The sequence below is a fragment of the Physeter macrocephalus genome, chromosome 11, assembly GCF_002837175.3.
Source record: "Physeter macrocephalus isolate SW-GA chromosome 11, ASM283717v5, whole genome shotgun sequence".
NCBI lineage: Eukaryota > Metazoa > Chordata > Mammalia > Artiodactyla > Physeteridae > Physeter > Physeter macrocephalus.
This window is the reverse complement of record NC_041224.1, coordinates 139132473-139150444: the sequence shown is the minus strand read 5'-3', so window position 1 is coordinate 139150444 and position 17972 is coordinate 139132473. Positions and strand designations below refer to the sequence as shown.

Below are 17972 nucleotides of genomic sequence, written 5' to 3'. Positions count from 1 at the left end.
AATGAGGTATCACCTCACACCAGTTAGAATGGGCATCATCAGAAAATCTACAAACAACAAATGCTGGAGAGGGTGTGGAGAAAAGGGAACCCTCTTGCCCTGTTGGTGGGAATGTAAATTGATACAGCCACTATGGAGAACAATATGGAAGTTCCTTGAAAAACTAAAAATAGAATTACCATATGACCCAGCAATCCCACTACTGGGCATATACCCAGAGAAAACCATAATTCAAAAAGCCACATGCACCCTAATGTTCATTGCAGCACTATTTACAACAGCCAGGTCATGGAAGCATCCTAAATGCCCATCGACAGACGAATAGATAAAGAAGATGTGGTACATACAATGGAATATTACTCAGCCATAAAAAGGAACAAAGCTGGGTCATTTGAAGAAACATGGATGGACCCAGAGACTGCCATACAGAGTGAAGTAAGTCAGAAAGAGAAAAACAAATATCATATGTTAATGCATATATGTGGAATCTAGAAAAATGGTACAGATGAACTGGTTTGCAAGGCAGAAATAGAGACACAGATGTAGAGAACAAACATGTGGACACCAAGGGGGGAAAGTGGGGTGGTGGGGGGAGTGGTGGGGGGATAAATTGGGAGATTTGGATTGACATGTTTACACTAATATGTATAAAATAGATAACTAATAAAAAAAGCGCCCAATGCCTAATAACTGCTCTATACATGTTTCTTAACTAGTAGCTTTATTCCTGTTGAAATTAGGAATAAAATAAGAAGAAAAATTTTGTGGTTCTAGGAGTCTGGTCTGTTCAATGAGACATGAAACAAAAGCCAGAAGTACATAACTATGGAATTATGAAAAGAGATTTACCATGATTCACAGACAATGTGATTATATGCCTAGACTACCCAAAAGAATCAGCTGAAAAACTTTTAGAATGAATAATGGAATTAAAAATAGGTGTCTGGATAAAAGATATATTTAAAAATCAGCAGCGGGCTTCCCTGGTGGCGCAGTGGTTGAGAGTCCGCCTGCCGATGCAGGGGACACAGGTTCGTGCCCCGGTCTGGGAAGACCCCACATGCCGCGGAGCAGCTAGGCCCGTGAGCTATGGCCGCTGAGCCTGCGCATCCGGAGCCTGTGCTCCACAACGGGAGAGGCCACAACAGTGAGAGGCCCGCGTAACGCAAAAAAAAAAAAAAAAAAAAAAAAAAAATCAGCAGCTTTTGCAAACCATTTCTCAGAAGTTAGCCAACAGAAATAAAAATATCAGTATGAAAGACAAAAGTTCAAAGATGACTGGGGCTTCCCTGGTGGTTCAGTGGTTAAGAATACGCCTGCCAATGCAGGGGACACGGGTTCCAGCCCTGGTCGGGGAAGATCCCACATGCCACAGAGCAACTAAGCCTGTGCACCACAACTACTGAGCATGCACTCTAAAGCCTGTGTGCCACAACTACTGAGCCCATGCCAGAACTACTGAAGCCCGCACGTCTAGAGCCTGTGTCCCGCAACAAGAGAAGCCACTGCAATGAGAAGCCGGTGCACCACAAGGAAGAGTAGCCCCCGCTCACTGCAACTAGAGAAAGCCCACGTGCAGCACCAAAGACCCAATGCAGCCAAAATAAAGAAATAACATAAAATAAAATAAACCATGATAACTGTAGAAAAAAAAAAGACGACCTATAAAAAGCTCCAAATATAATTTTTTAAAAGTTCAAGGATGAATATTGGGTTCACTAATCATAAGGGAAATGTCTCAAAGTATACTATCTTGAAATGCTGCTCCTCTCTCTGTAACTCTAGCTCTCAAGCTCCCATTCCCAACACTGTTCTCTCACCAGTTCAAAGTACTTCAACCACTTATGGCTTAAAATGCATTCGCTTAAGCTTCTCCTCCACTCCTGTTTCTCTCTCCCCAGCCAGGGTCCAAGTTTGGGGGAAGAAGTTCAGGCCTGCTTACGGCCCTGTCCTTGTGGGGTGTGAGGAATAACTCATCCGTGTTGTCCTCTGCCCTCTCTGGCCTTGACTGAAAGATATTCATCTTGATGATCTTGGGCATCTACCTCCCTCTCCTTAGCAAGAGCCCCAACCCCATCCCCAGCTATGTTACTTCCTGCCATACTCTCCACACTGGCCTTGTGTAGTGACTGCTTACAAAGAAGCCCTGTGGTTTTCTCCTGCTGTTGAGCCCCACCTCAGTTTGGAGGGTGCTACTCATCCTCCAAGAATCAACTATATTTTCTATACAGTCCCTGGGGTGGGCTGTCCATCCCACACACCGTGCAAAGGAGTCCCCAAGGCTCTCAATTCTCAGCTCCCTCGCCTGCTTCTTTGGAGGCCGTGGAAACTTTTCACATATTCCTTGCAATACCTGCAGGAGTCGAGACTTGGGGGTGCAGGCCCTTTCTACTGAAACATATCTTGTTGCCATTATTACTCTGCTGCAGCCCCTAGATGTTGCTTTAAGGCAGGTTCATAATTTTCATTCTTTTTCGTAAAGGGCACACCCCAAAATATATGTTCCTATCCACCCTGCAGATAGAGATGCAGCTTTCCCTTTTAAGTCAACAAATCTTCCTGAAGACAGCAGGGGATAGTCAAAATATTTAACTATGCGCAGAGCATGGGCAGTAGTCAGAATGGCTCCGGCAGGGTCGTCTAAACAGGACGCACTGAATGAGAATCTGCCCGGAGTCTCTACATGATCCCAGCTCCCAGGTTTTCACACCAAAGGACAGGCCAGGGAGAAAGCCCCACATAAGCTTCTCAGCTCTTTTACTTTCTCCCCTCAGTTTCTTCCAAAATACTTGCCTCTAAGCCAAGGAGGAATTTTCTTTCTTCTTTATGTGGTTGGCAACCTGTTCCTGAGTCATCACCTTTCAACCTCTTACCCCATGTCCAGAACACAAATGCTACGTTCTCTCTGTTCTAAGACTTATGGGATCTGGCTCTTAACATCTAAAGGGAACTTTTTAAAGTGCAAAAGCCCCCTTCTCAAGAACCTGACCTCATTATTGAAGACAAAGATCTCAAGGTTATTGCAGCAACATAAAATTTGAAATAATATTAATGTCTATCTCTAGTGGTAATTGAAAAATTATAGTATGGAACCACAATAAAATCAATGTAACACTTTAAAGTAGATAATTTTTTTAAAGGATTGTCTTAGGCGTCCATGATATATTACTAAATGAAAAAACTAAGGCAAATTACAGGGTAATGTGTATAATGTATAACTTTTTTTCATGTTTATGCATGTCGTAGAAGCAAGAGAAAAGTATAAGACAAACTACTCCAAATTAACAGTATTTATGGTAGGGTGAAATTGGAGCATATCTTAGGTCAGGTTCCCCAAAGCAGACCCTGAGGTGACTTGAGTGCAAGTTATTTTTTAAAGAAGAGATGTCAGGAAAAATCAGTTAAGGGAGAGGGGAATCAGGACAATGAAGGGGAAGAACCCAAATAAAGGTGCAATTTCAGGCAAAATTCTGAGGAAGGTAATTTATCTCACAGGAGACCCTGGAGTATGATTGAGATATCAGAGTTGTTGAGACTGACACCAGGAAGCTCTTCATAATCCTGTAACCTCTAGTCATTGGCTAGGGATGACTGGTGGAGAGTAACTGCCTGGCACCTCCAGCCCTCTGTTCATGGGGGTAGTGAGCTCCACTAGCCCAAAGCAGTTTGCTGAAGATGAGTCTCAGGTGAGGGTCATTGAAAGGGAAAGCAATTTGCCCCAAAGGAAGGGCACACCAAATGGTAAAATGTATTCAAGAGGATCTGGAGGAGCAACAGTATATGCCATGGAGTAGAAGGGGGAGATGATCCAGTGCAATTATATATTTTACATAGTTTGAATCATTGCAAAGTGTAGCAAAACAGACATTCCTGCCATATGCCAGATATATCATATACACTCAATTACTGTTATTTTGAAGTAGTGGATGGATGATTGTGGCAATTTTACTTTTTCAGGAAGCAATCTAGAAGCTTCCAAGAAAGTCTTCAAAATTATTTGTTCTCTTTGACCCAGTATTCTATGTATAGGATAAATTCTTAAGGATATGAACATGTAAACAATTATTTGAATAAAAAGACATTCAATGCAACATTACAAAAGCAAAGAACTTTAAAATAAATATATTTATTAATTTCACAGAGATAAAACAGGCTGACAAAAACAAGTGTCTATAAATATAAACAGTAAAAAAGACAATGTGAAATCTTGAAAATGTATGGGAACATATGTATATGTATAACTGATTCACTTTGTTGTAAAGCAGAAACTAACACACCATTGTAAAGCAATTATACTCCAATAAAGATGTTAAAAACATAATAAAAATAGAAAAATAAAAAATATCTGCTCAATAAATGAGAATTGCATAATTGACATTGAAGATAATTTAGTGAGCTAAAAAATTTGTTCAAGGACATCTCCAACAATGTAGAAGAAAGGGATAAACCATGAAAGATGGATCTAATAATTCCCCTTCCTTAGAAAAATGACAGGACATACAGCGGAACAAAGATGGCAGTAGACTTTTCATCAAAAACTATACAATCCAGAAGATAATAACATCTTTAAAGTACTAAAAGGAAAAAAAAAACCTGTCAACCTAGAATTTTATACCCAGAGAAAATATATTTCATAAATGAAGACAAAGTGAAGACTATTTTAGACATTCAAAGCTGAAACAATTCATCATAAGCTGACCAGAATTGAAGAACATGTCAAAGAAAGTTATTTAGGCAGAGGAAAATGCTATCAGAAGAAATTATGGATCACCCAAAGGAATGAAGAGCACTAGAAATGGTAAATATATGTGGGTAAATATAAAAGACTTTTTAAAAATTTTCAGAACCTCTGTAAAAAGTTGACTGTTTAAAGAAAAACAATGTATTATGATATTTCATATATATTTATATAGTTATATATTTTAATAATATTAGTATACATTATATATTACACTTTATTTATATATATTTTTTACATATATATGTAAAACGCATGTATTGACATGTGTTGACATCAACAACATAAAGGCCAGGAAAGAGGATATGGAAGTATACTGTTGTAAGGCTTTTCCACTATACGTGAGTGACTTAATATTACTAAAAGGCAGATTGTGATATATAAATAAGTATACTACAGCAACCACTTAAAAAAAAAGAAAGAGGAAGAATGGCTAATACACCAGTAAGGGGAGATAAAATCAAATCATAAAAAATACTCAATCTAAAAAAAGCAGAAGAAAGAGGAAAAGTTGGACAAAAGAGAAAATGCAAAAACTAGATCCAAAAATCAAGGTGTCCTAATTAAACCCAGCTTGTCAATAATTGTATTAAATATAAATGGTCAACAGCACAACTTAAGTGCAAAGATGGTCAGATTTGATAAAAGAGCAAGAATCAACTCTATGATATCTTCAAGAAACAAACTTTAAATATAAAGACACAGATAGGTTAAAAGTAAAAGGATGGAACAAGGTGTACCATTCCAACATTATATGATACAGAGTAGCCATATTAGTGTTGAACAAAGTAGACCTCAGAGCATGTAACAAGCATCATCACCATTAGCAGCCAAAGTTATATATCCATCCACTTTAGCAAGGACAGAAATAAAAGATTGTACTGAATCCCTCCCACCCTTCCTGCCTACATGAAACTCAAATCCCAGAAAGGAATCTGACCACCATGCTGAATCACACCCCCACTCTTTGGGAAATCAGGTCCAGATGATTGACAGCCTCACAGAGTCACATGAACTTGAGAAGGGTAGTTTCCCAAAGAATAGATCCAAAGACACTGAAGAAAAGCAGCAGATGTGAAGCAATTATACTCCAATAAAGAGCTATTAAAAATAATAATAATTTTAAAAATGTTTAGGAACTGTCTACTTTCCTAACACATCACACAAGTATAAAGCATAGCAATACCATGGTCCTATCCAAGAACAACTTGACAGTGCTAGAGGAGAATGAGAGGAGTTTTTAGGTGCTTATTAGTTCTGAAGACAATGCACACTAGTCTCTCCTTATCCATGGGGCATAGTTCCAAGACCCCCAGTGGATGCCTAAAACTGTGGATAATACCAAACCCTACATATCAGTATTATTTGTAATCTCAAAACCCTATACATACATATTCCCTTATACATACATATTTGAGGTACGACAGCAAAACTAGCACAAATTTCTTCTTTCGTCTTCACAATTTCATGGATAGAAAATTTGTTCTTACCATTGATCTCAGCAATCTCATTATACAACTTTTTTTTTTTTAATAAGTCAAGAACTTTCACCTTTTTGTATAAAGGAAGCACTTTACAGCTTCACTTTGGCATATCCGAATTGCCAGCATCACTACTGTTGTGCTTTCGGGCCGTTATCAAGTACAGTAAGGGTTACTTGAACACAAGCACTGTGATACCTCAACAGTCAATCGCACAGTTACTAAATGACTAACAGGTGGAATATACTGGACAAAGGGATGATTCACATCCTGGGCAGGAAGGAGCAGGACTATTGCAATACTTAGAATGGCACACAATTTAAAGCTTATAAATTGCTTATTTCTGGAATTTTCCACTTAATATTTTGAAACCACAGTTGATTACAGGTAAATGAAACCATGGAAAGCAAAAACTTTGGATAAGGAGGGACTACTGTATTGCCTTTTAACCAGAAAATGACTCTCCAAGAGAATGAATGAAGAAATAATTTTTCCCCAGAATTTATCAGCATAAACTTAAAACTTTGAGAATCTCAGGAATGACAAAAAATGTTAACATTGAATCCAAGTTTTCAGTAAAGAAACAAAAGGTGATTTTACAGTCTCCTACGTTTTGTACGCCACTGGACTTACTCAAATGTTCCTGTTATCCTTCAACGTTTCCCCCAAAAATTTTCCTCCAAAACTATAATCAAAATCTTATCCTACCATGTATACTTGGGAACTCTCTACATCTGCTTCCAGATCATAAAACACCGGGAGACTTACAGAGAGCAGGTAAGATTTAGGTCAAGGTGGAGCATCTCAAACCACAGATTACTGGTACTGAAGGGGAATTTAGGAACTTTCTATTCCACCCTCTCTCCCACAGGGACAGAGATAACCACAGCGCTCATAGATGACCTTCAGGACAGGTTGGTTGACCAACTGATTTTGATACATACTGATTTAGCTTAACTGGCAAATGTCTTCATAACTATTTGAAAAGAAACTTATTTTTCATTTAGTACGTTTTACAATGTAACACACACAGCCCACTAACACCACCCATCCCCCCCCAAAAAAGAGGCACAAATCCCCAATATTTCTCTAGGAGGGGATCTACCCATTACAGGCCTTCTTCAGTCTAAGGGTTGTAGAAGTTTGCCACCTACTGACCTTTCACTGAAGTACTTTGTCCTCCATGAAATGGAGATTGCTAACAGCAATGTCAGCAACATACACTGGGGCTGTAGCATTGTGCAACTATTTCCCAATAAAATGTGAAGGTTATTTTTTTTTTCATTTTCTTAAAAAATAATCCAGTAGGAAGGAGAATCAAAGCTCAAAGATCCCACTTGAATATTAAAGTGTTCATGTTTATCTGAAGGCCCTCTGCTGGCCATTCTCATTATATGTATTCTTTAATGTAAAAAGAAAAAAAGTGAAATTAATCACAAAAATTGAGGGACAGTGAAGATTTTTTCCAACATGAAGCACTTCTTTTTATTGCTCACGCTCCTCACTGGAGTTTGAAACAGCTGCCAGGAATTCCTTATTACCCATTTCTGGAAAACAGGTCTAAAGATCTGACCCTGACCTTCTGTCTTGCTCTGAGCTGGCTTCAATTTTTCCATTATTCTTTGCAAAGTTCCTGTTATCTAGCTTTTGGCTTCTTTCCTGACTTAGCGTTTCAGAGGAGGTCCTAAAAATAGGCTATAATGGACATACCAAGTCTTTAAAATACTATCTAATACTAATAGACTGGGAGCTTATAGAGGCAGACACATTACACCATCCTCAGCTACTACACAGTGATCCCCTGCAGGCCAGGCTGTGAACGTGTCAGGACAAGACGTATCACCCACCAAATTCTGAGGGCAGAGTGTGTCCCACTATTTATCCTCCCTTCCCCAATCCCATTTTTAATTTTTCCCCATCCTTGTTTCCTCTTAAGAATCTGTTGGGCTTCTCTGCCATCTCTTTCCTTTACCCTGCATGCTAGGATCATCCTTGTCGATATTGGAAAATAAAATATGTATTTATTTGTTTAGGGGTAGGATGACCAGAGGATTTTTGAAATCCCTTATGAACATCTGATTCTGTGGTGATAAATCAATCCACTGCAGAGCTGATTTACAACATATTAACACAGATATAAATGAACTGAAAGTCTTTTTAGATAAATGAAAACTAGTTAATAAGAATTGGCCTATAGGAACTATGACTTGTGAAGGGATATGATTATAACCATAATAAAACTGACCATTAGAAAAAGAGCATAGAAATTCAAAAACTAGAAATAGAGAAACTGTAACAGATACAGACTAGAAAAAGTATTACCAGAGCCAGAAATCTTTGAATTCTGGGTGACAGTCACTGCCACAGTTTCTCAATCTAAATGCTAAGACGTTAAGAGAAATCTTTGATAAGACATGGCTACAGCAAACTCTGAGCAGAAACTGTTTCTGGTCAGAGATTTAAATTTAACCTAATCTTTTAAATACTTTAAAATATTCCAGAATAAAACTACCTCTCAGTGAATACCTATTATGTTGCTTCTCTATTGCTGCCTATCAAACCACTCCACAATTCAGTAGTTTCAAATAATCATTTATTTGCTCAAATTTGGCAGTTTGGGTGGAGCTTGGTAGGACAGCTTATCTCTGGGCCAAATGACATCAGTCTGGGGCACTTCTACTGGTCCTGGAGAATCCATTCCAAGATGGCTCACTCACATGGTTGGCAAATTGCTGTTGGCTGTCAACTGGGAACTGACAGGCCAGGGCTTCATTTCTCTTCAGTATGAATCTCTCCATGTGGCTGCTTGGGCTTCCTTATGGCATGGCAACTGATTCCAAGAAGGAAATGGATACTGCCAGTTTCTTAAAGCCTGGGCTTGAAACTGGCACAGTGTCACTTTTGCCACATTCAGTTGATCAAAACACTCAGAGGCCTAACCCAGATTCAAGAGGATGAGCTGCTATGCCTACAAACTCTTTGTTACTCAGAGTCTCCATTGAGAGGTAGGTGTGTTTCCCCATCCTTTTGAATCTTTATATAATATTACATAAAATGTTATATATTATATGTATAAATATATACAAATGACATGTATATGTCTTTTATCTTCAAAACACTATGGAGTGCTAATCAGTTTTTCCACTTTTAAAATTTTCCCCTAATTTTCATATGTGTAAACTCAGCCTTGGAAATATTAAGTATCTTGACTAATGTAATGTAGAGAAATAAGAAAAAAGAACTGAAGAAGTTTTCCTTTTCCTTAACTACCCAAGAACAATCGTAACTTCTGCTTCACACAGAACCCTTGAAGAAGAGAAGAGGAGCAAAGGGGTACAGGAAGAGAAGGTACAAAGGAGAACTGCAGAGACTATCAAGAGAGTTGTTTCTCCGAACATGATGCTAAAATGCAAGCTCCATGAGGGTAAAGATTTCTGTCTGGTTTGTTGAGTACTAGAGACCCAGCACTAGCCCAACACAATGGTTTCACAAATATCTATTGAATGAATGAATGAATACGTGGTCCAAAAAAACCACTTCAAGTTTTAATGCAGCTTAACATAATAGGAAGAGGATTTGGAATTATATAAATATTTTTCATAATTAAAAATAAAATTCAATCAAAAATTAAAATGCAGGGCTTCCCTGGTGGCGCAGTGGTTGAGAGTCCACCTGCCGATGCAGGGGACACGGGTTCGTGCCCCGGTCCGAGAAGATCCCACATGCCGCGGAGCGGCTGGGCCCGTGGGCCATGGCCGCCGAGCCTGCGCGTCCAGAGCCTGTGCTCCACAACAGGAGAGGCCACAACGGTGAGAGGCCCGCGTACCGCAAAAAAATTTAAAAAAATAAAATAAAAACGCAAATCCCTAAATATTGAAAACAAAGGAATATAAAATTGGTGGCCTAACCACACAGAGAATAATTATATCAAGTTACTGTTCAAAATAGCATTTTGACTCCACATCTTGAGTGGGATATAAGATGAAAACCTAAAGGATAAAAGAACCATGAAGAAAACAATTGTATCAGATACCTTTACTGATAGTGGTAATACGTGAAACTAAATGTACGTTGTAAAATAAAAAAATAGATAATTATGAACCAAGATTTTCAGCATAAAAGATAAATGTAAAATCAAAGTTCAGTAAAGCTCTATACTCTAAAATTTGAATTGGAAATTTCAATATGAACACATAATTTTTTTCCTTTAACTGTATATATGCATATATTTCTTAGCTCTAGCCACTAAAAAGCCCTGAAAACAATAACAATCCAGTAGCTGTGAGCACAACCACCACCCAGATTGTGTTCTCTAAAGACCATTTCCCACTAGAAAGAATCAGGGCTGCCTGGAGAAATGACTGATTCCAGTAAACAGCAGGAAAGTGCAAGATTATCCTGGACTGTTTTACTGTGCATGAAAGCAAGAAAATTATCAAATACTATTGATATTATGCTTAAAGGTTATAGTAGCCACGTGAAGGGGTTTCACCTGGTCAATTTGAACATGAAAAAAACTGCAATGGATTAAAATATGAAATACATAAAAATCCAGTAGTTCATAATCACACTCAAAAGATGAATATACGGATCACCTTGGAGATTTCTAGCACACTAACTCATTCTTAAAATAGGTAAGTAACAGGAAAGGAATAGCAATTAATCCTGTCTTTCTTATACAAATTGGATTTCAGCATAATCAAATAGCTGATGAAAGAAAATTCTTCTTTATAGAAACATTCCCACTAATCTATACAAACAGAGTGTTAGAATTAGAATGACACCATGTCGAAACCCCTAATAAAATAATGGATCTAAGCAGTAAACACCAACGGCTACTAAACCTAGGTGAAAAGCTGTTGGGAATTTTGTAATCAGGTCAGGTTGACACCACTTGAACCTACTGATGAATCTTTTTATTATTTTTTTAAAGTATGTATCAAGAACTGTGAAGGGTCTAAGATTTGATTCTATTTGCAAGCTAACAAATTAACCTGCCACAATTTCATGGAAGCTAATGGTTAATTTGGTCTGCCAACTTGACTGGGCCAGGGGGCCATTAAACATTATTTCTGGGCGTGTCTGTGAGGGTGTTCCTGGATGAGATTAACATTTGAATCAGTAGACTAAGTAAAGCAGACTGGCCTCCCCAATGTTGCTGGGCCTCATCCAATCTATCAAAGGCCTGAATAAAATAAAAGGATTCTGTCTTTGAGCTGGGACATCGGTCTTCTCCTACCTTCAGACTTAGACCAAAACTTGTAGCACTATCAGCATATTTGTTTCTCAGGCCTTTGGACTTGGACTGGAACTTACACATTTTGTTCTCCTGGGTCTCTAGGTTGCTGACTGCAGATCTTGGTGGATCTGGAAAGCCCACACTAATACAGAAACCAAGGATAGTCTGTTACAGCAATTACAGTAGTCAGAGTTATCATCATTTTCACACTGGTTCCTCGAGCCTCAGTTCTAACAGACTGACCCAAAGAGGGTCAGATGACCCTTACATGTAGTAGACTGCATTAGAGGAAAGGAACTCCAAGCTTAGGGAATTCTAATATTTTATCCTATACAATCAGCTTGCTTGTCTTTTGCTCTAGCGGAAGATACTAGCTCTTTCTTCCAAGACTGTTCACCATACAAACATCCTTGAAAAGATGGTGCAGACAAAGGGCTGCCGTCTAGCCTCGACGCCCTGACCCACTGCTCTCACATACATTCACGCCTACTGCCCAGGCTCTGAGGAAAGAGGAATCGCCCGAGTCAGGAGGTCTGGTTTCAGCTTCGGTTCTGGCTCTCGCAAGCTGAGAGACATTGGTCAGTTCGAGCTTCTGGGTCATGAACTCAAGTGCTGCCATTGAGGTCTATGGGCCAAGGGGCCCTTACCTCCTGTTAAGAAGAGCACCTGGCTGAAATCTTGATGGGAGGAAGCTGATGGTGTTGGGAGGCATCAAAAGTAGCAGTTTAGATCTGGAAGTGATGAGCCCTACAGTAATCCTTTGAAGGCAGGCTGGTCCTTTCTCCTTGTGAAATCATCCAAATGGTCTTTTTTTTTCGTACAAATATAGAGAAAAGAACCTCTATGAAATATTTCCATTTGAGAAGAGGGTCTTTGCTTTAAATTTGCATGACCAAAACCTGGCAGCAGTACATTTAATCCCTCAGTAATATTTGACGTTTGATAGATCACAAAAGAGGAGTAAAACCATTTAACAAAATATGTATCTCATGTAAATGATCAATAAAACCAGAAACTGGGCCGCAGCAAGACCCTACACCCAGAATACAGGGAAACCATACTCTGGTCACCACTTATATCCTCGTTCTAAGAGACTACCTGCCTGTGAAAGCTTCCTACCCTCAGGTGAAACAAGCCAGTCAAATCACTCTCATTCTCCCCCTACAGCCAATTAAGCATAGAGACCTTAATTGTCTTAAAAATCGTCTTCACATTCATCACTGACCCTTATTTCTTTATTCTGCTTTAAAAACAAGTCTGCTAGTATGGAAGCACACAATATACATGAATCCTACTGTTAGGCTTAAATTCATCCAGGACAGTGTCTCTGTTTTCCTGAAGAGCATCCCTTGGAAAGGGAAAACAAAGTCAAAATACAAGAGGCTGCTCCATATAGTGTTTGCTGCATAAAGCGCTGGCTTTAAAGACAAAAGACGAGGGTCAAAACTCTTCATGGTCACTTACTAGCTGTGTGATTATGTGCATACTTCAGACACTCTATCTCCCTTTCTTCATCTGTGGAGCTGTGATAATAAATCATCTACCCACCAGGTGATTTATGATGATCGAATACAACAACATTCTCTGTGAAAGCACTCAGCATAAATGATTAAATAAGTGCTGATGGATAGTTTGCTTTCTTTCTGCTGAAGAGTATAATTTTTCCAGTCATCTCTCCTTGATCCATGAGAAAAACTGGAGAAAGGAAACAAACTTGAACCAGGAGGCTTCCCTGGAGGCGCAGTGATTGAGAGTCCGCCTGCCGATGCAGGGGACACGGGTTCGTGCCCCGGTCCGGGTAGATCCCACATGCCACGGAGCGGCTGGGCCCGTGAGCCATGGCCGCTGAGCCTGCGCGTCCGGAGCCTGTGCTCCGCAACGGGAGAGGCCACAACAGTGAGGCCCGCGTACCGCAAAAAAAAAAAAACACCCAAAACTTGAACCAGGGATTGTGGAGCATGTGGACTCCGTCTGTCTCTAGTCCCTTCTCAGTCTTAATTAATAAGAATGCCAGCCAGCCAAACCTGAAGGCCTGCCCTGTCGGGGTGGCATCCTAGGGGACAGCTCATTGCAAATCTGCCAGGCAGGCCAGGGCTCTGGCTTTGATGCCACCCCTTTCAGACACACTAGCACAACCTTGATACACGAAAGTTGATGAACAAGTTGACTCATTTGTCCTGTAATTGCAGGTTTTGGCAAGCCAAGTTTCAACACACTGATATCCTTGTCAATTATGAAAGCTCTGACGGATACTAATGACAAGTTCAACCTCACATATGACCAGGAATGACTGACCACAATTTCTAAGCTAGAACTTTCCTAGACCGGAGTAAAAACATGCGAATCCAGTGTTTCTCAAGGTGTGGTTCCCTGAGCCACCTGCTCCAGAACCTGTTGGGGATCTCATTAAAATGCAGACGTGGGCTTCCCTGGTGGCGCAGTGGTTGGGAGCCCGCCTGCCGATGCAGGGCGCGCGGGTTCGTGCCCCGGTCCGGGAGGATCCCACGTGCCACGGAGCGGCTGGGCCCGTGAGCCATGGCCTCTGAGCCTGTGCTCCGCAACGGGAGAGGCCATAGCAGTGAGAGGCCCGCGTACCGGAAAAAAAAAAAAAAATGCAGACGTTCCCCAGAGCTACTGAATCAGAATCTCTGGGTGTGAACCCAGGGATCAGCACCACAGGAGTTTGCACGCTTATGAAAGTTTTGTCACCAATAAGGCCCGTAAACAATTCCCAGGGAATAAAAATACAATTGAGGTAATAAAATAAAGTCTAACCTTTTTTGTTCCTTTGTGCTTCGTCCAGTTTCACTTGCTCATGGGGTGTCGCATACAGAGGCCTTGCACCCAGCACTAGGAACCAGAGTTCCCAGTGCGAAAAGGCAGCACCAACAGTTCAGCCGGAGGAACCTTGCACAGAGACGCCGCGCCTAGCACTGTGGTCTGGAGCCTGAGCAGCACACCTGCGTTTGCCTGAGAAGAACCCCGCCCCCTCCCTGGTACTGATTCCTATAAATCAGCCCCACCCACAGCCTGCAGGGAGAGCACCTGCTCTACAGCTGGAGCTCATACCTCTCCATTCTTTGATCAAAGAATAAAGCTTTCCTTTCCTTCTGAACCGAAGAACTTGGTCTCATTCTATTGGTGCGAGTAACATCCGGTAGAAGAACCCTTTTGGGGGCCGGACTCTGGAGGGTTGGTACCCGTGTGAGGACTGGTTAAGCAAACTCAAAATTATCATTCAAACTACGAAGGCTTCAAGGGCTATATGTAATAGATAATAATTCAAACCAGAGCAACGTTTTAAATATATTGAAATGCTGAATTCCAAAGTATTTGGTTAAGATTTTTTTTTTTTCAAATGAGTGCAATGTGAGAAGCATAAACTGAAGGGAAATAAGATTCGGGGAATTGTACCTACATGAATCAAGCACGTTGGTTGCGCTCAAATGGGCAGATCTGTCCACTACGCAATAAAATGACTTCAATGGTTTCAGGTGGGTGTTACATCAGTCTCTGATAATAAGAATAGCACAGTAGATAGTCACTTGACCACTCAATTACTAGCTGTGATAATTGAATATGAACCTTCACTTTGGGTTTTTACATGTCTGTTTTGAACTTAGAATTGAATTCAAGTAAGAAAAACACTTTACATTACACTGAGTAGTAGAACTTCCACTTCAGGCTTTATTAAAGAAAAAAATATACCATGTCTTCCCCTTCCATTTCCCTTACTCCAGACCAAGAATTTAGCTAATGTAGCTAGCATGGTAAATGGGGCTGGGGCCAAAGAGGCAGCCTTGCGGTTAGGATATTCGTTACACTCAGGAGAATTGACTAAGTAAGTAAATATATTGAGGCTAATGAGACCCAGGTGTTTCAGTGCTGAAGATAGTTACAAATAGGTAAAAGAAGCAAGGATAAACCCTGTGGTGTTGGATTGGAATTAGAGGGGTCAATGTGAATTCATGGTTTTTTAACATAGAGAGATGATAGATAGGTAGATAGATAGATAGATAATTGATAGATGATAAATAGATATAGGTGCATGTGTGTATATATATGAATGTGTGTATGTACATACATATTTCCTAGTCTGCTAAGAAGAACTAAAAGCAACACCCAATACCAATGAGCACTAAGATCACAGTTTCTAAATTACATTCTCCCCTACAGGAATGAGGACTCTTTAAAGAAATGACTAAGTCCAGGGCTGTGGCAGAGGAATAGCAGATGAGCCTAGAACATTGTTGTTCCAGAAAGTAAGGAAGTGCTCAAAAAATGATGGGAACATGTCAAAAGGACATAGGAACAAGCTTGAGGGGTCTAATAAATAATAATAGTAACAGGTAAGAACACACTGAATAAAATAGAAGTCTGCAAGTCCATATTTATATAAATAAATTAATGAATATATAAATTAATGAGGGGAAATGAAAAGCTCTACCTTATAAGAAAATTTCAAATAATAAATATAAAGGAAACAATGAAATTAGAAAATCACCATTTGGCAAATGTCATGGTACTAACTGGTTTAATCATGGATTATCAACAGATGCTAAAAGTAATAAGTGAAAATTTGATGAGAAGCATGATATTTACATATCTCAAAGCACCTCTCCATAAAATACTTATTCATTGCTTATTAATAAATAAGTACCTAATAGTTACTAACTTTATAATAGACTAACCAGACAGATACCATCTTAACCCAGTGATAAAAATGAACATCAATAGTAATAGGACAAATAAATATCATGTGCCCCCTTATATTATACACTGAGAAGAACACATCACTTCTGTAGTATTCCTGCCAGAAATGTGTAATCTGAATCTAATCATGAGAAAATGCCAGAAAAAAACAAATTAAGGAACATTTTACAGAGTAAATTTTAAAAACTCAATGTTATAAAAGATAAGGAAGGACTGGGGAACTCTTCTAGACTGAGAGAGACTAAAATAAAGGACAACTAACTGTAACACGTGATCTTAGACCAGATCCCAGACTTACAAAGGATATTTGGGGGTCATTACTGGATAACTGGCAAATTTTTAGTGAAGTCTATGGATTAGATGACGGTATTGTTCAACATTAATTTCTTGCTGGTATATTAGAAAGAGTCTATTTTTAGGGAATACACATTTAAACATTAAGGGACAATGGAATGTCATGTCTATAGCCTACAAATGGTTTAGAAAAAATTAATAAAAATATATAGAGAGAAGGAATAATAAAGGAAAAGTGGTAAAATGTTAATGTAGGGGAGAAAAAAAATTGTCCTCTATTTGCTTATGTTCCTCCCTGAGGCCTGCAAATTAAACTGACAAAAGACAGCTTAACAGGAGAAAAAGGTTTATTCATGTACACAGGGGACCCAGCAGAAGAAGTAGCTGGCTTATTAAATGGTTTAAGTTAAAGGTTTATAACCCTAACTTAGGGGAAAAGGAGAGGGGAGAAAAGGTTTTTCTGGGCAAAAGAAATGTTTCTTTAGGAAAGACAAATGGGTTTTTAGGAGACCAATCAAGAGATAAGAAAGTTAGTGATAATGTTTGCCTGTACAGGTATGAGTGGTCTTTCTGTCTCCTTCAGGGCCATAAAACTCCTCTGGAGAAGAAATTTGGGATAGATTTTATTCACATTCTTCCATCTGGGAGTAAATCCACTCCAAATAAGGAATTTATGGCAGCCTCATTTCCCAGACATTGCTGCTTTTAGCAAGATATGGGAAGCTCCAAGAATACTTCTTTCTGCATCTGTTGATTCTCAAATATCTTGAGCTTAAAATAATCTTTATACCAAATCTGGGGTTCTGAGTGAGTCCTTACATTAACAAGTGGGAAATCTTGATGAAAGATATATAGGCGTTCCTTGTACTCTTTTTTGCAAATTTTCTATAAATTTGAAATTATTTCAAAACAAAATTTTCAAAGGTATGTACACCCCATCCTCACAAATTGGAAATTTAATTTTAAAAATTCTGCTAGCTCATTGGTTTATTAAAGAAGTGGCAACTCTGAAGGATGGATTGAATGTAAAAGGAAAGATTTAATTTCCATAAATAAGTGAGTAGTAAGCATCTATCCTTGAGGAAGAGGACCGTGTAAGGAACATTAGTAACTTAATCCAGGTAGAACAGGGTATTTAGAGGATCCTCAGAGCTCTTCAGTAAGAAATGCAGCCCTATCTGTCAGACAACAGATCTCAGGCTGAGTGTAGGATAGCCACTCAACAGAAGGCTCTGCTGACAGCTTTCTGGGCTATAACCTATTGCAAAGATGACGTTGTGTCCACAGTTTGATTTTCTTGCCTAAATTCTTATCTTAAGAAAGTAACATAATGTCCAGATCTCCAAAGTTAAAATAAAAGACCTTTCAAAAATGAACTTATCAGGACTTCCCTGGTGGTGCAGTGGTTAAGAATCTGCCTGCCACTGTAGGGGATATGGGTTCAAGCTCTGGTCCAGGAAGATCCCACATGCGGCGGAGCGGCTAAACCCGTGCGCCACAACTACTG

The 17972-nt window shown here is 39.4% G+C and overlaps 1 long non-coding RNA gene across 2 annotated transcripts in view; it reads right to left on the bottom strand.

Moving 5' to 3' along the window:
* The window catches only part of LOC112063470 (uncharacterized), a 252602-nt gene extending 238213 nt beyond the window's left edge, over positions 1 to 14389 (bottom strand). For both annotated transcript variants that reach the window (XR_002890990.2, XR_008618675.1), the window contains exon 1: positions 14234 to 14389. This is a non-coding gene — a long non-coding RNA (uncharacterized lncRNA). The remainder of the gene's footprint in view (positions 1 to 14233) is intronic.
* Between the last annotated feature and the right edge of the window lie 3583 nt (positions 14390 to 17972).